At 34.1% G+C, this 20236-nt stretch overlaps 1 protein-coding gene and 1 pseudogene across 3 annotated transcripts in view; one reads left to right on the forward strand and one right to left on the reverse strand.

Moving 5' to 3' along the window:
• The window catches only part of HDAC9 (histone deacetylase 9), an 829181-nt gene that overhangs the window by 86113 nt on the left and 722832 nt on the right, over positions 1-20236 (forward strand). The window lies entirely within an intron of this gene.
• On the reverse strand, positions 5860-5972 carry LOC120602672 (uncharacterized; annotated as a pseudogene).

Raw genomic sequence — 20236 nt, forward strand, 5'->3', positions numbered from 1 at the left:
CACAGATATCTTCTTAGCCCCCTGTGTTTAAGAATTTTTGAAATTCTTATTCTGCTCTCTTTATATCAGGTTGGCTTGAATCTTGATTGACTTTATCTTCCATTTTGTTGCCAACCTTTAACACTCATTATTTCTTGCTACAACTATTGTAGTAGGCTTCCAACTAGTTCAGCCTAATTACACAATGCTGCTTAGTGACTGACTCCTACTAAAGCACAAATCTAATTATTTTCTTTTTTCAAAAATCTTCCGTGGCTTGCCATGGTCTACAAAAATTGCCAATACTCATGGGATATTCCCAGTGCCCAGGGTATAGGGCAAACCACATTTCTAGCCTTTTCCCTCAATGAACTCCTTCCTATACATAATATCAGTGCTTTTCTGGCTTCTCTAGTAAGAATCACATGGGGTTTATTATACACAAGTTCCCAGATCCCACTTGAATCAACTGAGCCAGAATCGTCAGGGATTCACAAAGCCTTGTGGGGCGTGGCAAGACCTGGTGGTCCTCTGATAGGCTCAGAGCACAGGTGCTCAGGTGTGACCTCTGGAGAACTCTTGCTGCCACTGTGTGTTGAGGAAAATCAGCCAGTACTGCCTGACAGTATTACACTGAGTCATACCTGAATTCTCCTGGTCACCCTTTCACACACATCACTGAGGTGCAAACCAAGAGCTGAAAAACACAAAGACACATTAATTAAAGTAAATTCTCGAAAGAGGTGATTTTCTCACATTTGTATGAGATATTTTTATGTGAGTGCATATGAAATACTTAAAGGAGTTTAACCTGTAAATAAATGTTTAGCTAACACATGAATTATTACATTTCTAAATTTTACATATATATATATAGAGAGAGAGCAAGACATAGATATATAATTGTATATATTGAATATATACATAAATGACTATAGGCATGCATATATATGTGTGTAGATATATGTGTCTAAACACATATACATATATGGGTTGTTGTCCCTAAAAATGATATAACTGGCTTATGAAAAGACTACCAGTATTGAAAGATAAAAGACATTAACAATAAGATTATGAAATAAAAGAAAACTGATGACCAAGAAGTAAGATGAAATAAAGGCATTATTCTATAAAACTTTCTATATTATCATTGATGTAAAGATCATTGCTTCTCTTTTTCTTTTATCTTTCCCAATTTGCAACACTAATCAAAATTATCTAGTTTTAAAAAATCTCATTATTATCACACTACGTATATAGAGATTTTCTTATTTTCAGTAATTTCTATTTTCCCCAAATTCCTTTTAAATATTGTATTTTTATTAACCCCCAAATTTTAAAGTTGTAAGTAAAATTGTAGCATATAATTTTTTTGTTTCTGAAAACAAAGTTCTAGACCCATTGGCTATCATACAAATTAGGCTTAGCCGTAAATATGGATAGATATTTAACAGGAAGGTGAGGAAATCATTTTTAAAAACCCAAGTAAAATGAGATATTTAATTATATATTCTGAATATGACCGATTAATGTGAATACTAATTCATTCTCTCCTGTATCCATCCATTTATCCACAGTGTATTTCTTAAGTTCCTACTATGCAAAGTGTCAGAACAGAGGTATACCCTTAAAATTTTGCTACAGCTTTGATATACACTAACAGTGACCTTCTCAGAGCTGAAGAAAGATAAATGAGATCTGTGTCACCATCCCAGGTTGATTTTCTTCAACATTAAAATAGTATTTAAAATAGTGACTAAATATTTCAAAAATATGTATGCATCTTTATTCTCCTGTTACTCAGCTTATGAAATATTTTTAGAGAATTATAGTCATATTATATTTGGCCATGAAATCAGTGGCTCAACTAGCTTACTGGTTGGAATGTTCTCTCTTCTAGGTAGGACAGGCTAGTCTAGGAAATGTGCTCTTAATTAGTTCTTTGACCTGCTCTAGTGTACCAGCATTGAAGCTTTAGTTACCTCTGATACAGAGGGATTGCACGTGTTCTGTGTGTTTGCATCTGGCTCTTGGAGCTGCTGTCTTTCTTGGTAGGGAGAGCCATGCTATGCACACCCAAGAAGAGGCAGTGAGGGAGGCTGTTGTCGCCCTAGGTTACAGCTCTCCTATTCCAGAGGAAAGAGGCTGGGCTTTGAAGCTAGGCAGATACATGTTTAAACCCAGTATGCATCATTTTCTCACTTTTTGATCTTGGACAAAGGATCATCTCTGAGACTTAGTTTTCTCCTATTAAAGTGTGGAGAATATTGTCTATATCATGGATTACATTCACTATCAAAAATTTACTTTTCTTATCAATAAATAGCTGTTTAATGCAATTAAGTGATAGCATTTTTGAAATTATATGCATCAAGCTAACTGTGATTATTTGTTCTACCTTTTGGGTTTCTGTTATGGGCTCAATGTATATGTCACTCTAAAATTTATATTTTGAAGCACTAGCCCCAAATGTGATGGTTTTCGGTGGTGGGGCCTTTGACAGATGACTAAATTTAGTTTAGGTCATAAGGGTAGGAACTTCATGATGGATTAGTGCCCTTACAAGAAGAGGAAGAGACAGAGATCTGTCTCTCCATGAGCATGCTCCCAAGAAAGACCATGTGAGCATACAGCAAGAAGGCCGCCATCTACAGACCAGGAAGAGGGTCCTCACCAGACATTGAATCTGCCAACACCTTGGTCTTGAACTTACCGGCTTCTAGTACTGTGAGAAATAAATGTCTGTCATTTAAACTACTAGTCTATATGATATTTTGTTATAGCAGCCTGAATAGACTGAGACTTTGTTTATAAAATTCCCACATGGTCCAAAAAAGTAGTGAAAGCAACATATGAAGTAATAAAAGGGCAAAATATATTGGAATTTTTTTTTCTTCTAAATTTCTTACTAACTCCTTAGGGTAAGAGCTATAACTCGCATCTTTGTTTAGGATCTCCAGTATTTGGTGTATTATTTAGTACTTAGGACTCAAAAAATAACTGTTAAACACAACTTAGGATATAGAGTGATAAATCCGTCCTCATATGTTCTTATCACCTACAGCCTCCATTGATCAATCTCCCCATTACTCATGCTCAAAAACCCATGATGGTTTAGACAAATAGGCTAAAATAAAAACATTTGATCAAAAGACTCATAGGGAAAAGTGTGCTATAGTTTCCACCATGAGTTTGGGTATGAAACAGAATGGATTTAAATTCTAACTGCTCTGTGAACGAAGAAGAGTTTTTTAACTTGACCGACTCAGTTTATTCATTAAATAATCTTGGCAGACCTGTTTTGAGCATCACGGGATATCATGTATAAAAAAATATGAAGGTTTTCTGAGTAGTTTTATCACTCTGTATCCTTATTTAAATGTTTACACTGTTTCTTGAGAATGATTTTAGAGTCACCCAGAGAACTCTCTTTTGAATATCATTCTTTGTTTCAAATGTATTTCCTTGTGGCAGGAAGCGATAAAAACACATGGCACAGACAGCTAGTGACTGAAGAGGAAGTTAATGGTGTTTGTTTTTCCTCCAACATTAGTAGTTCAAAAATTAAAAATAAAAATGTGTCTTGCCAAGTTTGGGAAATACACAGAATGCTTTGATTCTAGGATTACAATGAACCTAATTTTTTGACATTAGTATTTCTTTTATATTTATGAATTAAAGTGCTTCTTAAAGTCAAAACTTTGAGGTTTTATGTTTTATAAACTGTAATGATTAAAATATTCAAGTGCCATTTATTACATGTGGAATTTATTTCTTATTTACACTGTAGACTTAGAAACCAAGAGAAGGTTTAGAGTAAAGCATTCGAAATCATTGACAAACACAATGATACTGTTAAGATTCCATGTGAAGACTGTAATACCCCTGAGAAGACAATGCTTTAGGTGGTTTTTGAGCTCTAATGGGAACAAATAAATAAGGACTTCCCCCAACTATGTACTGAAAAAACCCCAGTTGTGATTGGGAAGTATTGTTTGACTTAAAGCCAGCTCATTTTTCACCAGAGATTCCTGCACAAGTTTGGGGGCATTACGGAAGATGATGGAAATGAAGTGGGATGAGGTGAGGGGTGTTGCAGCAGAAGGCAGCCGATTGAGAAAATCTACAAAAGTGACATAGATCCTATTCTAGAAAGTTAAAATATTTTTATTTTGGGGAACAAATTTTATAGTTTGGAAGGCAGAATGTATCTACTTTGAAATATCTTTCATTTGATTAAAATCAAAATTTATGTGTTTTCCTCCAGCCACCTGAATATCATTTTGATATTGAAAGAGGCTGAGCCGCAGTTTATTTGAGTGGGTCACTTTGAGGTGGCTTATCTATTATCAGGTCTTTTCTTCTGTTAGGATCTTTGTTTTGATCACCTTTGGATCTTTTACTTTTTCACCCCATGCTTTAAAATTTCTGTATTTTTGTTGCCAGAAATTGGGTCAAAGATACTGATTCTGGGGAGATGAAACTTCACCAAGCCTCTGAGCACCGTGTGGGGTGGGTGGTTGGTACTTGTGATCCCATGTGGAAAAGAACAGAACCTTTACAGCTTTTTCTATAGATAAGGTCAGTTATTTTCATAGGTTAAGTCAGGTGGAAAGTTGGAACCATAATAAATTTCATCAATAATGCAGGTAGTCTTGATTAGCTTCTACTATTTGTTTCATTTCAGTTGAACAAATATTTATTCGGCTCCTGTTTTGAGTCAGGTATTTTGCCAGCCACTTACTTCCTTCTGTATGGACAATGACTATTCAGGTAATTAAATCAATCCCTCACTTTGCTTGTGAGATATCCTAGAGGATTTACTGAAGTAGAGGTGTTTCAGGATTATTTGTCAAAGATAATAAAGATGTATGTAGCTCTATGTTTTGTAACACAATATGCCACTTTGGAACTGGTTATCCTTTATCTAGAAATTTTCCTGATATCTTGAAGTCAAACTTTCATTCATTGGAAGCCCTGCAATGATAAAGTTCATGTAGAATGTTTTTAAAAATTTTTACTTTCATAACACATTGATTTTTATTGAACTTTCGTCCTGTCGCTATTTATACAGTGTCAGTTCTGTACTAAGAGCTGATGGAGGTTTTTAATTTTTATCTGACAACCTGAGAGGCAGCAAGACCAAGGCAGCTGACTGTCTGGATGCCATGTGGGGTTTTGTTTTTCCCACATTGTTATTGCTTCTTGCTTGCCTTTCTTGTGTGGCAGTTCCTGAAGGCGGTGTCTGTTTTCAGTCTCTTCTTTTGCTTTTCAAGTGTTTGTGCAAAGAGTATTATTCTGTTTGAATATTAGTTGAATATTGGCCACACAAGTCATTGCCTGAAGCAGCTACAGCATCAGAAAGTAGTCCTCAGATGGCACCATGAGCCTGTTTTTCCTTGATGGCTGTCAGCACCGAGAGGGATATGCACTAGGTACAAGCCAATGGAGGGAGATGTAGACAAAGAGCCTGATCTTGTCAGTAGGTAGAGAAAAGTGCTTATTTAAAAAGAAATATTCTCAATCTTTTAAATCTTTCCTGATTTGAATGATTAAACATGATACCTTAACCATTTTTACTTTCATTCTTGATTATTAATGGTTTTGTACATTTTTTTCCATATATTTATTGGCTTTTCCACCCCTGTTTTGATTTTCTGTTTGTGCCCTTTGCCCAATTTTCTTCTAGACTGTTCCATTTTGTTATTGATTTATAAGAGCTTTTTGTATATTATTCAAATTTTTTTTCTGTGGTAAAATATATATAACATCAAATTTAACATTTTAAACCTTTTGAGCGTACGCTTTAATGGCATTAAATACATTCACATTGCTGTACAACTCTCACCAAAATCCCTCTTTAGGAAGATAGTGAAAAACAAACAAACATGGTTAGATGCCACGAAATAGGTGGCAATGTCCTAACCATGTATATGTTTTGGAAGCTTAAGTATCTCTTTCACCCTGTCAAGGGGAGTACTTTCATACAACACTAGAAAAACTTGTTGAATGATATAATCCCCTCATTGTTTCTTGGGATCGAAATCTTCCTTGATTGTTGCTTCTTCACTTTAAAAGACATAGTCATATGTTCAATAAACAAGCAAAAAGCTGTTTTCATATAACTATCTTACTGAACAAGTTCTATTTTGTTGAGTCTTTATAGTTCTTCCACTTTTTATTTAATCTACTGGTGTTTGATGTTTTCCTTGCTTGCCAATGTGGTATTTCCAGCTGTGCATGGAAATTAATTTTCTATTTGAATAGACAATTCCAGGAAACTATCTATTAAGGTTATAGGAGGCAAAGAGAATGTTGTTTTACAATTTTTTTTTCCTGATGTTCTTGGCATTATAAGGAGAGGAAAAAGGTTGATTTAAAAGTCTGTGATTAGCAATTTAATTTTTTTTGTTTCTAACTAATATTATTTAAATGAAATAAACTTTGCCACAGATTACAAAAGTGGTCAATAATTGAATATTTTTTGGCACTGAAAACTTCTCCATTTAACAAAACAATTCTGAATGGTTCTTCCATGGATTCTGAAACCTTTTTTGGACAATAGAGCCCTTTGTGTATCTGATTCTGTGGAACCTCAGAATCTAAGGTCCATAGACTCTTACCTAAAACCTAGGGACCAAGTATGTTTTGTAATTTAGAATTTATTAGATTTTACATTTCATGTCACCTTTAATGGAGTCTGGAGTGTTCCTGTGTAAGTCAGTGAATATAATTAAAATTAATATTTTCCTGTAGTGAAACTCATAGATATTAATACTAAAGAAGATAAAGAATAAATAGCCTCATTTTTGTTTAGACCAGTTTTTGTTACCAGACGAGCTTAGATTTGTCACCAAATGATTTATGAAAAACCTTTGTTTTTTAGGAATATGAATAAGGGACAAACAAAATTTCACCTGTTCTTCAGGAATGCCCAGTTCTCTTGGTTAGAGATGGCCCGGCTCCATGCTTTAGCCATGCCTGCTGCCCACAAGTCGTGACTTAGCATTCTCGGTGTTACTGACAGTTTTGCTTCTGGGGCTCTGTACCTATTTCTCAATGATACTTTTTGCTGAATTAAATCTCCTTTCAGCCAGTCTGTGCCTGGGTTCTGATCCCTTATGCTTAGTATTATTTTCATTGTGGTAAATATCTCATTATACCTTAAACTATGTGTATATTCTTCATTGCCTCTATTCCTTTGCACTGGTTATTCTCAATATTTGAAAAGTCTTTTCCTCTCTTCCTCCTTTAAATTTATTCCTTACCACAACATTCTATGAGAACAATTTAGTTTCTCCCTCTGTTATAAGCCCTGCATTCCCTTAGAGCTTTGTATCTCCCTTTGTTATAACAGACAGTACATTGCTCCATAATTTGAATAACAATCTATCTTTCTTATTAGACTATAAAGTGTCTAAGAATTGTATCTCTTTGTATCTCTGTTGCCTTACATAGTGTTTGCAACATCACAGATTCAAAAATTTTCAGTTCATCATAAATAGATGTTTATTTGGAGGTGATACAGTGAGAATGGGAACCAGGGAAAGAGGGATGTGCAATAGAAATAAATTAGAGAACAAGACAGAATAGTTTAGAGGAACAATGGTTTTGTTCCACTTAAATGCACATGAGGATTAGAAAATTAAAAGATTTGCGTGGTTTGGAGAATTTGGAAAACTTTAGAAAAGAGGTGAAGCTGCCCACAAAAACCTTGGCAGGTGGATGGGATTAGGGCAGGCAAAGAAGAATGCACAGTGTCTTCCAGAGAAGGGGAATACGCTGAGGTGGGATTGGGCATTGCTGAGTGAAGAAGATATTTAAGCGATTGTCCAGTTATAATGTAAGTGTTGAATTAGGAGAGTGGTGGAAGAAATAGGTCAGTAGGCAAAGTAGGGCTAGATTATGTAGAACAACATATTATGAGAAAAAAATTGGATCTACTTAGAGTAAGATGCTATTGTGAGTTGAAGAATAGAACAGAAATGATATGACAAAAACATTTCTGAAAATAAATGTATCCACAGCATATCTAGAGATGCCTGAACTAAAGAATGGGGAAGGGGCTGGTTTATATCCTTTTGCTGAAAATCAGTAGATCATAAGGACCTGAACTGAGATAACATTAGTGAGAATGAGAATGGGGAGAACAGCGTGAAACTTTTGAAACCCAAAACCGTAGTGTGATTGTTCATTTTTTGTGTCAATTTGACTGGGCCACCAAGTGCTGATATATTTGATCAGAAGTTATCTTAGGTGTTTTCTGTGAGAGTGTTTTTGGATGAGATTAACATTTAAATCTACTGACTGAATAAAACAGATTGAATCTCCATCATGTAGGTAGGCCTCAATCCAATTAGTGGAAGGCCTGCAGAGAACAAAAGGCTGACTTTCTCCGAATTTAATAGAGAATGCTACCTGATAGCCTTTGAGCTGGAACATTGGTTCTTCCTGGTTCTACATAGCCTGCTGGCCTTCAGACTTGACCTGAGACATCAGCTTTCCAGATTTTGGACTAGCCAGCCTCCAGATTGCATGAGCCGATTCCTTATAGTAAATCACTATTTCTCTGGAGAACCCCAACTAATACACATAGGGTATGGAAACTGCCTAGATAAAAGAGGCATAGGTAAAGGTGGAACTAAAGATGACTTAAAATTTGGGACTTAGAATTCTGGAGAATAATAATGACAGTTATAGAAATGGGGAAATTGAAATAGGCAGCCAGTTTTGAGGAAGAATGTGTTTGGTTATGGTTTTGTTGATTCTGAAACGATACTGGAGATTCAAATGAAGTTAATTCAGGCAGTCGTACTAAGTAGATAGCCTATGTGGGTTAGGCTAGATGTGGCATCTTGAAATCATCTGCAAGCAGGTGAACAGGTCACATGACAGAATAAAGTCCATGGAGAACTAGAGAGAGGAGCAGAGGGTAAGGATTTCATTGAGTCTTTCCTGGTGGGAATTATGGGGCTAGAAGAGAAAGGTTAGTCAGTATACAAAAAACTAGTTGGTGGCAGAGCTCACAATCTTGACACTGTCTCCTGCACGACAGTGTCAGCTCCATGAAGGCAGTGGCTTACCCATTCCTGTTTCTCCAGCTCTCAGTGTTGTGCTTCTTCCTTTATTTGTAGGTCCTGCTTTTTCTTTTATTTGTTACTTTAAATGAAAACTGAAACAGGAATTAAAATTCCTTTGCTCTATGACTTAGTATTTAAGTAGATGTATAGAATTAGATTCGACATTTTAATTCCTATGTCTTTGATTTCCTTTCCCAAAACTGTGCAGGTTGGATTAAGACTTTTTAGGATTCCTTACAGCTGAAAAAATACTGAGAAAAATATCTATATGTCAAAAAATTGTTCTAAGCTGTAAAACTGGCCTTGAGTAAGTACAGAAAATAAATAAATCAAAATTTATAGGAAATCTTCTTCCTCATCTCTTTTTTGACGTTTTTATTAATTTAATATCAGTCAAAATGTTGTACTATATTAAGTAAATCAAAGCTTTTATATAACCTTTTCTAAAAATTTGTTCTTAAATATTAAAGATATTAACTTTATATAGCTTTAAATTAACACAGCTATAAGAAAAAAGAAAACAAAAACATGTAAGCAGCATATTTTCCTTAAATTCTAACACTGTAAAGAAATTTTAGTTCTTATGTAATTTTTATTCTATTACAGTCTTGTCTTAAAATCTCATATAATCAGTTTATGTAATTTTTTTAAAAAGAGACAAATCATTGGTTAAAGTGATTCTACGTGTTTACCATACTTCATTCAAAATTATATTGTACGTCTTCATATGTTTCTAGGTCTTTATTTTCATCATATATACTCATAATGCCCATTTTTAATTTACTTTGAAAGAATACTTTTTGTTCTGAATAAAACATTCTCCTAAGACATATCTAATATTAGTTTTGGGTATTTGATCAATGTGTGATGTTTAAATTGTCATCTATACCCTTTAATAATTTTTTCCGACTGTACGATTTGAAATATGGTGAATTTCTAAAGATAGTTTTGAAAAAACATAACCTCTCTGTTTTAAAAATGTACAAAGTGTATGTTTGATATATTTGACACAGAAACTATTGAATAGTTAGGTAATAGATGCCATAAACTTTAATCTAAAGGCATTAAAGTACTAGCATTAAAATCCAACATTTATTAAATGGAACTTATCCTGCCCCCATGATATCTGTTATGTGTTAGATATTGTTTACCATTCTAACTATCTGCCTTCTCACTTGCTGGTATGCAAAAATGCTCTCTGTGACATTCTTGCTCAGTGACCATCTATAATGTACAACTTCCATTTGGAAATAATCTGCCTTGAACTCACAAAGTGCTGATATTGCTTTTTGTGTCATTCAATGTCTCTTTTATTTGCTTTGGGGCTCTTTAAGTGAGGACAATTAACAGTTAAGAATTCTCTCAGGGAATAAACAGTGTCACAAGAGTAATCAGATATGTACTTTTCTGAATCAATTCCTCTATCTACAGAGTAAAAAGTAGAGATACTATTTATTTCCAATAGTGATACTTTAAAATTACTTAATTTTACTTTTCACAGATCTCAAATATATAGATTTCCTTTGAAGGCAAGTAGTTTATCCCTGAATTGATTTTATTTTTGTGTATATTTATAGCGAAGTCATTTAGCCATTCATATTGGTCAACGGATGTAGTTCTGTTTGTATTATATATAGGCACAAGGATCTGTTTTTACTATTTTCTCTGTAAATCAGATATGTAATAGATTAAAAAAATAAGATCTACATAAAAAAAATTAGTAAAACTTTTGTGACAACTTTGCTCCATTTATAAGTCACACTAATGACTGCTTTGCTTCTTAGTAATTTTCCATTTGTAACATTTTATACCTGGATACACAAATGTAATGCAATTGAACAAGAAAACAATTATCTGTCTGGTGGAAATAATGTACTTATCTCATTGAAACAATTGACTTACTTAAAAATACACAGAAGTTCTAGTTCTGCTCAGACTGTAGTTACCTGTAATTTGTAAAGAATTTCCAGGAAAAATTAAAATCCTCTGATGTAATGGGATAAATAACTGAATCCACTGGTTGTGAATAATAAATTTCCATGCATAGTTTCCTTCTAATACAAACCTCTATTTGGAACCATTTTGGGTTTGAGAGCTTTTTTCAGTAATTTCCGAGTTTTGGCCGGAACCCTGGAAAACTCCAAAGCCGTATCTGCCAGTGAAAGCTTCATGTTGACTTGTGGGTTCTATGTCATTGGAACATTTCAGCACTTTTCGGCCTGGTTCAAATATTTCTTCACATTTTCTGAGGATGTTGGCTCATCCCATCTATAGGGTCACATTGGATTCTGGATAAATCCTAAAAGCCATAATTCATCTGCAAGGTAATTCAGGATTTTATTGAGTTTTGTAGTGAGCTAACACTATTAGGCAATTAAAGATTCAATATTTTAAGATTTTGGGTGGAAGCCATATGTGGATTGTTTGGTGATTCTTACCAGGTGGCCCTAGAGGTGCACAAGCTGCAGCTAAACTTGGCCTACAGCTAGACCCCTCCCAAGTCTGTGCCATGGGGCCCCAAAGCACACCTAGTATATAAAGCCACTCTACTAAGACTAGGACGCTTAGGAGCCTTACCTAATACATAGAAACAGATACAGAGACGCAGCCAAAATGGGGAGACAAAGAAGCATATCTCACTTGAAAGAACAGAACATAGCTCCAGAAAAAGAATTCACCAAAATGAAGAAGAGCAATCTACCAGATGCAAAGTTAAAAACACTGGTTTTAAGGATGCTGAATGATCTCAGTGAGAAATTCAACAAAGATACAGGAAACATAAAAATAGAGGTAGAACACATGAAAAAGAACCAGTCAGAAGTGAACAATACAATAACTGACATGAAATACACATTAGAGGTATCAACAGTCGATTCGATGAAGCAGAGATGAATCAGTGATATAGAGGATGGGGTAGCAGGCGACACCCAATCAGAAAAAGAAAAAAGAATCCAAAAAATGAGCATAGTTTAAGGAGCCTCTGGGACAACATCAAGTTAACAACATTTGCATCATGCGGGTACCAGAAGAAGATAAGAGAGCAAGGAATTGAAAACCTATTTGAAGAAATAATGATGGAAAACTTCCCTAACCCGGTGAGGGAAATAGACATACAACCCCAGGAAGTTCAGAGAGACCCAAACAAGATAAACCCAAAGAGACCCACATCAAGACACATAATTAAAATGCCAAAGGTTAAATTCAAAGAGATAATCTTAAAAGCAGCAAGAGAAAAGTATTTAATTATGTACAAGGGAGCTCCCATAAGACTGTCAGCCAATTTCTCAACGGAGACTTCATAGGCCAGAAGGGCTTGGCACAAAGTATTCAAAGTGATGAAAACCCAGGACCCACAACCAAGATTACTTTACCCAGCAAAGTTATCATTTAGAATTGAAGGACAGATAAAGAACTTCCCAGACAAAAAAATAAATAAATAAATAAGCTAAAGGAGTTGATCACCACCAAGCCAGTATTACAGGAAATGTTGGAGAGACTTCTTTAAGAATAAGAAAAAAATATGTATCTTAAGTCTAAAGAAAGAATGTCAATAACTATGCATCTATCAATAAGTACTTCAAATGAAAAAGAATTAAATGCTCCAATCAAAAGATAGCATGGCTGAATGGATAAGAAAACAAGACTCTTACATATGCTGCCTTCAAGAGACTGACTTCAGATTAAAAGACCACAGAGATTAAAAGTAAAGGGATGGAAAAAGATATTTCATGATGGACTTTGAGGTTAGTGTGCTGAGTGGAGTAAGTCAGATAGAGGAAGACAAATGTCATATGATTGCACATATATGTAGAATCTAAAGAACAAAACAAACAAAAAGAAACAAACTCAGAGAACATTTTGATGATGACCAAATGGGAAGGGGAATTGGGTAGGGGGAGGGGTTGATTAAAGAGGAGGGAAGGGATTAAATACAAATTGGTAGTTACAAAATAGTCATGGGGATATAAAGTATAGCATAAGGAATATAGCCAATAATATTGTAATAACTATATACAGTGTCAGAGGGACACTAAATTTACTGGGGTGATTACTTTACGAGGTACATAGATGTTTAATCACTATGTTGTATACCTGAAACTAACATAGTATTGTATGCCAACTATAAGTGAAACATACAAAAATTATTATTAATTAAAATAGAAAAAAGTGTTTTTTTAAAAAAGAAAAAAATAATATAAGGAGAGATTATTTTTCCTTTAGCCCAGTATTATTCTTATATCCAATCTTTTTACAGAAGTTAATGTTCTATTTTAATTCCTTATTGTGATTTTTCTTTCTCCTCAGCAATTTCTAAAGCTAATGCAGATCAACAGTTTTTTCTTTTTTCTTTCTTAAAGAGAGATTGCTCTGGCTCTTGGCTGACTTCAGTCTTGTGATGTGGGACTGATGTGGGTTTTCATTTTTCACTTTAAAGGTGCTGCCAAAGCTAGTTAATTTTAGTTATAACATCATAGAGTGTTGGTGCCTGTATGTGCTCCACAGATGGTTTGGTTCAGCCCTCTCATTTTACATACAAGGGGGCAAGGCCCAGTTCCTTAGTTGTCACAGAAAGCTATGGTACTATGAGACTGAAAGGTGTGACCACCTTGCTACAGAGCTGGTCTGTGGAAGTCCCAGTATTGCTTAAAGATCCACCCCCATTCACCAGCTCAGATTTTGTATCTTTAGGTAGTTTTCCTTAGCACCTTTTAAATTTAGCTCTCTATACTTCATATTAATTTGGAAAACCAACCAAAAATTTCATTTTGTATTTGGTCGGGATTCCACAGTTTTATGTACTGCGCCATTCTCATGTTCTTAGCCACAAAGAAATAAATATAAGAAAGTGAATGGGATCCACATAACTGCTTTATTACAAATAATGTGGGGTTTTAGAACACATAGTGGACCTAAGACTGAACCTGGCTTCTTATGCCTCCCACAACCCCCTACTGAATTTAGCCACTGTTAAACAAAAAACTTTCACAGCTGAAAGCTTTTCTTAAAGAAAGGACCTATTGAGCCAAATGCTATCTAGAAAAGGACCAGGCCCTGGGGTATGCAATCTGAATCACCAGCAGCATGGCTAGGTGAAAAAGGAAAACATATCCTCCATCCTGGAGTTGACAGGCTTTTTTATACATTATATTTTAGGCAAGGAAGATGTAAGTTGTTTTGAAAGAATTTCCACTGACCACAAATAAGAGGAGATGAGCAGGAAAAGATGAAGCAGGAGCAGTTCTAGGAAAGGTGCACAGTCCATAAGGAAGAAATATGTATTACTTTTGATTGGTTGCAGGCGGTGGTCCAGAAAGTTCATACATATATGGGATGTGGTGGCATCAGGTGGCCACTACAGAAGTTGATTCAAAGCTCCAACTTACATTCAGGAATGTGAGCTGTCTGTTGTTAGTTGACCCACAGCTATTAACTAGTTAACTACTCTTGTCTTTTTCTCTTACTCTCTTTAGGACATCTCAGAGCTTTTCTCTTGTCATCTCCCAGTTATATAGATGGAAGAGTATGAGAACAGCAGGTTTCCATCCAACTTCCATGCAAGGTGATCCTCAGAGAGACTGTCAGGCCTGTGCCTCTGAGAGACCACAGGAGCTAAAGGCCCTAGGCCAGGGCCCTTTCTAGGACTGTAGTCAATCAGAGCAGCCCTGCCTGACTCAGAGGAAGCAGTTTTTTCACAAAGCTCACCTTATGGTGAATATCTTTATCTTCTTTTCTTTTCTCCTGCTTTTCCCACATGCATTCTGACACCAATGCAATTTATATTCCCCTCCTCTCCCCTCCCCAAAGAAAACATGAGTTATTTTTCCATTATTCTTTTTAGTAGAGTAAACAAAACAAGGGTAGTGAAGTCAACCTAGGTAACTGATTATTTACAGTTGAGGAAAATAAATGAGGATTAAGCAGCTGGAAGTGAGAGTTTAACATCTTGTACATAGGTTCAGAATACTTCACAGAAATGGGAAATGAATAACTTCTCTACTGTCAACACCAGGGCCTCTTCTGACATTTTTAAGAAGGGAATGCTGGTGAAGACTTTTACCTTTTTATTTGCCATCCTTGTTTAAGCTCTAGACCCCTGCTAGCATCCACCATTATATTTTAATAAATATATTCCTAGCAATCTATAGGCAGATTCAAATCTTTTGTTTTTCTCTGGGCCAGTTGAACTAAGTAAAATTTCAGGTCACAGAACTCTTGGAATTTTTAGTTTCGTGTACATAGGTTTCTACTGGATTTTACTACTTCATTTTTCCCCCCAGGTATTTTTAAATGATTATCTTGTTTCTTTACCTTCTATGCTTAAAGTCTTTCAGTTATCTATGAGAGCTCAGAGGACATTTAACAGTTTCCTTCCTGTTAAGGGATTTTTCCCTTAGTTTTTTTTTTTTTTTTTTGTCTTGTGGAGTATGTTACACCTGTGTGAAGGAAGACGCTTGTCCTTAATTCAGAGTTAAATTAATGGTAATTTAATATTTGAAAATATGGATACTCATGGCTTCTGCCCCACTGTTATTCTTATGCTTCCTAGACTTTTGCTTCTTTTAGTAGGCTCATGGCCATTTAGATAAAAAGATACTGAATTGCAATGAGAGGATTTAAGATTTTATGTTTTAAGGTATTAAGATGTAAGATGTTCCAACACTGTTCTTGGAATTGAAATCGTCATCTCTAAGGCGAATTGTTTCTGAAGAAATGGTTTAGCTGATGTCTCTTCAGTCATGTTTTTGCTTACTGAGCATGTCAAGTATCTATTACAGTAGAAACTAAGAGATAACACACAGGAAATAGCACAGAAGTAGGCATGGTCCACAGCAGATGGTGCCTAGGCAGTAGAAGGTAGCAGTGGAGACCATGGGCCTTAGAGCTGTGTACCTGGGTTGAAACTCAGTTCCAATACTGACTTTTATAATCTCTTTCAGTTGGCTCATCTGTTCAATGGGGAGACTGGTTAATGGTATCTACCTCAAAAGTTCTTGTGAGGAATTAAATGAATTAATACATGTAAAGCACATTAGAACAATATCTGAAACATCATATGTGCTTTATAAATGTTAACTAGCTGTTAAACAGTCTTCACATTCCTAATCTGGTTAATGGATCAAGAGTCATCTGCATTTTCAAGTGTTTTTCTCGGCATGCTATTATTTAGAAAAACAGGACTAGAAAGATCTTTTTCTGAGGTGTTCCTAGCTTGTATTTTTAAAGATGAAGTGCTCATCGGAAAATTGTAAGCCTTAATTTTGTATAATTTGATATTAATAAGAATCTGGGCTCTTTGGTTGTCTGTGTGAAATTATTTGATGCTTTCGGCAATTTATTTCTTTCTGCCAAAGTGTATTGTTTTCATCATTGGCATCGATTTTGGTGCTAAAATTGCCCTGTATTCACAGTTGCTCATAATAGAAGGGAAATATTGAGGAAGTAGTTCTGCCGTTACTGACAGATCTCACTCAATACGCATAAAATAGTTGAGTATTTTGGAGGAATGTAGGATAATATAACACGCATGGGCATAATACCCCAAGTAGAAAACTTCATAATATAATGTTTGTGTGTTTATGTGTATAGGGTGTTATGTGGTTATGGCAGTTTCATCATGTAGGGAATAATGAAGAAAAAGTTTTGGGGAACCTAAAATTTTACTTTATTTGCATAATAATTAACTAAAACATTATGTTGAATGCCTAAAGAAATATGTTTGACAACTTTTAATTTTCTTTCCTCCCACACACCACTTCCTAGTTTGTTTCTGACACACCAGATGTGTCTCAACACAGTGGCTAATCTGAATTATATGAATACCGGTGATTACGGCATAACAAATTTTCTCATTTTGGTTACATTTAATCAAACTAGAAGTAGAAGCGGCACTATATTTTGCAGGTAATGTTATACAGATTTAAGGTGTAACATTCCCTTTCTCTATACCTCTGCATCCATGTTCTTTTTTAAAGCTGATACTGAAGTTTGTGTCCAAATAGTAAATATACACAAACAAATGCTGATTGTAACCTTTTTGCTTTTCATAGTTAGACATCAATGGTCAAAGAGGGATGATCGGTGGGAAAAGTGAAAAACATTGGTCAGAGGGAAAGATTTTTAAAAATAATACACCTTTCTCTGTTTTCTAGCTTCTTTGATTGGACCAATAAACTTACTGTTTTTTTAAGCTAAACCCAGCTTTAGTTCTTGACTTCCATAGAAAAAGTACTCTCTGTGGGCATTTTTTTTCTGTCTTTCATTTATTTACTGTATTATTTTCTTATTATTGCTAGCCTTTTTTCAATTTAAATGCTGGGGGGAAATACTACTTCCCAGAAATTGTAATTTTTTCAAAGGAATTAATTTTGTTTTTAGCTTAGGGCTCTTATGTGATCCTTCTGTATGTCCCTAATTTTGAATATCTACTATTAATTTATATAATAATTTTTCCTCTCAATTTTAATTATAGAATAAACAATAGTATAGTCAGAAACGAACTGTGCCTCAACATACCAGCTGTGCAATTTGTCTCTTTCCTTTCAGTTTCAGATCATACTCAGTTTCAACTTACATTGCTTTTTACATGTATTATACTCTTTAATGAGCAGTTTTTAGGAGCAGTTTTGGATAATCAGTAGTTTACTTAATTATTCCTCTGATGTTAAAGGTCTAGATTTATAATGTTTTGCTATTATAAATTATACCACCACAAAAATCTATTTGAATATGTCTTTGCTTTCTTTCCTTCATTTATTTATTTGCAGTTATTCACTCAGTTTAAACTTTCTGGTCTTTAGTTAAAGGTTTTGAATAATTTATGGGTCAAACAATATATTTAAAAAATAGTTTTGAAGTATGTTGTGTTGTCACATTGCTTTCTAATATTCATTGCCAACAATAATGCATGGTTTTAGGAGTTTTATTTTTCTAAGAATCTGGACAATCTGAATATTGTTTCCTAGAATTTTCATATGAATTAAAAATGAGGTACTTCAGTGTTCTTTTAATTTGCATTGGTTTGATAAATAAAATGCTCAAATGCTCCTTTTTTTGTGTGTGTGCTTAGTAATTTGATTTCCCCTGTGCATGTCCTTATTATTGACTTATGTTTCTTCTAGATTTTATGTTTTTTATAAGATCATGTATTGTTTTTTATAACATAGAAATCAACCTTTTATCTCCTATATTTGATAAAGATATTTCTGCAATATGTTGTTTTTCTTTTACCATGACTGTTATTTTTCTTAGCATTAAAAATCAAACTGTTACACAAAGTTTACACTTCTTTGTTTATTTTATTCACTCAAGGTCTAGAAAGCTATCATTCTTTCAAAAATACTCAATTCTATTTTATGGTAATTTTTATGAGCTAAATTATATATACATACATACATATATATATATATATATATATATATATATATAGAGAGAGAGAGAGAGAGAGAGAGAGAAGCGAGATTAGTATTATAAAGTATGGTACAAAGTTTCCTCTGTTTTCCCTCAAATTATCAACTATTTATCTCGATATCATTTATTAAATAGCTTTCTTCTTTCCTACCCCCACCATTATTTTGAATCTCCTTTTATATTATTATCTTCTTACATATAATTAGATATTATACTGGACTTTTTATTCTTATTTATTGATTTATTTCACATCAGATATCAAAACTACATTATTTAAATGTTAAGTGCTTAATGATGTGTTTAAAAATCTAGTAGGTTCACCTTTTCTCTTTGAAAAGCATTGAGCTTCTACTATGTGCCAAAAAAGAAGATATAGAAATAAAATTACTAAGTTTTCCTACTCCTTGTAATCAAAGTTTTGCCAGGAAAACTATATTTATACTCCAATGTGATAAAAACCACAAAAGAGAAGTGACTACAGATATGTGGTAGCACAGAGAATAGTATATTTTCATCTGTTTATTTTTCCAGATTATATTTTCTAGTTCTAATGGAAGTTCTGTTTTAATTATGATTGCTATTTTATTATGTCTGCAAAATAAAATGGGAAAATGTGTTTTTTTTAATCTTATAATCTTCTCACTCAGAGTTATTATTGTGTGTGTCCTCTTTCTTACCTACCAATTAAGTTCCGTAGTTTTCTATAATATGAATTACTTCTTAGAAAAATTTTAAGTTAAACATGTACATGTTAGGAATGTTATTTGTGGCAATGCCCAGATAATTCTATGTTAGATTTGTTTCCTTTAAAAAGCCTTTATATTGGGTTTAATACTCACAGGGAAATTGAAACACATACTCTTTTTTTTATTGGGAGTACTCAAACATTTATTAATAATATTTCTGAGATTCGATAAGATTTAGCATATACATAAGACACAAATGTAGAGGTGTGGATGTTTATTGATAGTTAATTTTTGCAGCCAACAATAGGCCAATGAGAAATTCTTGTGCTGAGAAAACCACATTTTTATGAAATCTGATTGAAATTGCAGAAAACAATTTGTGTTGTATAGTCATGGAAACTTTAAACTGAACATTTTTGGCATGTGAATTATCGCTTCTATCATGGCAGCTATTAATTGGTGACAAGGAAGGGATAAAAGGTATAAGGAGCTTTAGAAAATAAAACGTAAACACACGTAATCATTTCTGGAATGCCACTTATATCGATTGTTAAAACTCTACTTTTAAAATGCAGAAAAAAGTTTATTTCATTATTTCAGTTTTCTAAATAATTATTTCTACTTATTTAAAAATACTTTTGTATTTGCAAATTAGATCAGGAATAAGCAGGACCTCAGTGACATAAATAAACAAATCTCAATGGAAGATTGTCTTTCGAGTTTCTTTTTTGTGTAATTTTTTTAAAATACAAGAACACTTCTCTTGGCCAAGATCCCATTATTTAAAAAAAAAAAAAAAGCCAGGGTGTGGGGAGATAAATATTCCCAGAGAGACTCCTTGAATTTTAGCCTTTCAATTACTCAATTATTCTTGTGGCTATAGGAGATGAAAGAATAATGAGGAGTTCATTTCCTATATGAATCATAACAAATAATTTGTTTATGCACAGGGCCATTGATGTGAATAAATGGATGGCCGTTTAAAAATTTTCTTTTTGGTGAGGACAGTGCTTTTTGGGGGCACATTAAAATTGTTTAGTGATCCAAGTTCTGTGACTTCAAAGTAAGTTCAAGCGTGGGAGA

Source organism: Pteropus medius, unplaced genomic scaffold (assembly GCF_902729225.1).
Source record: "Pteropus medius unplaced genomic scaffold, Ma_sr-lr_union100, whole genome shotgun sequence".
Classification (NCBI taxonomy): Eukaryota; Metazoa; Chordata; class Mammalia; order Chiroptera; family Pteropodidae; genus Pteropus; species Pteropus medius.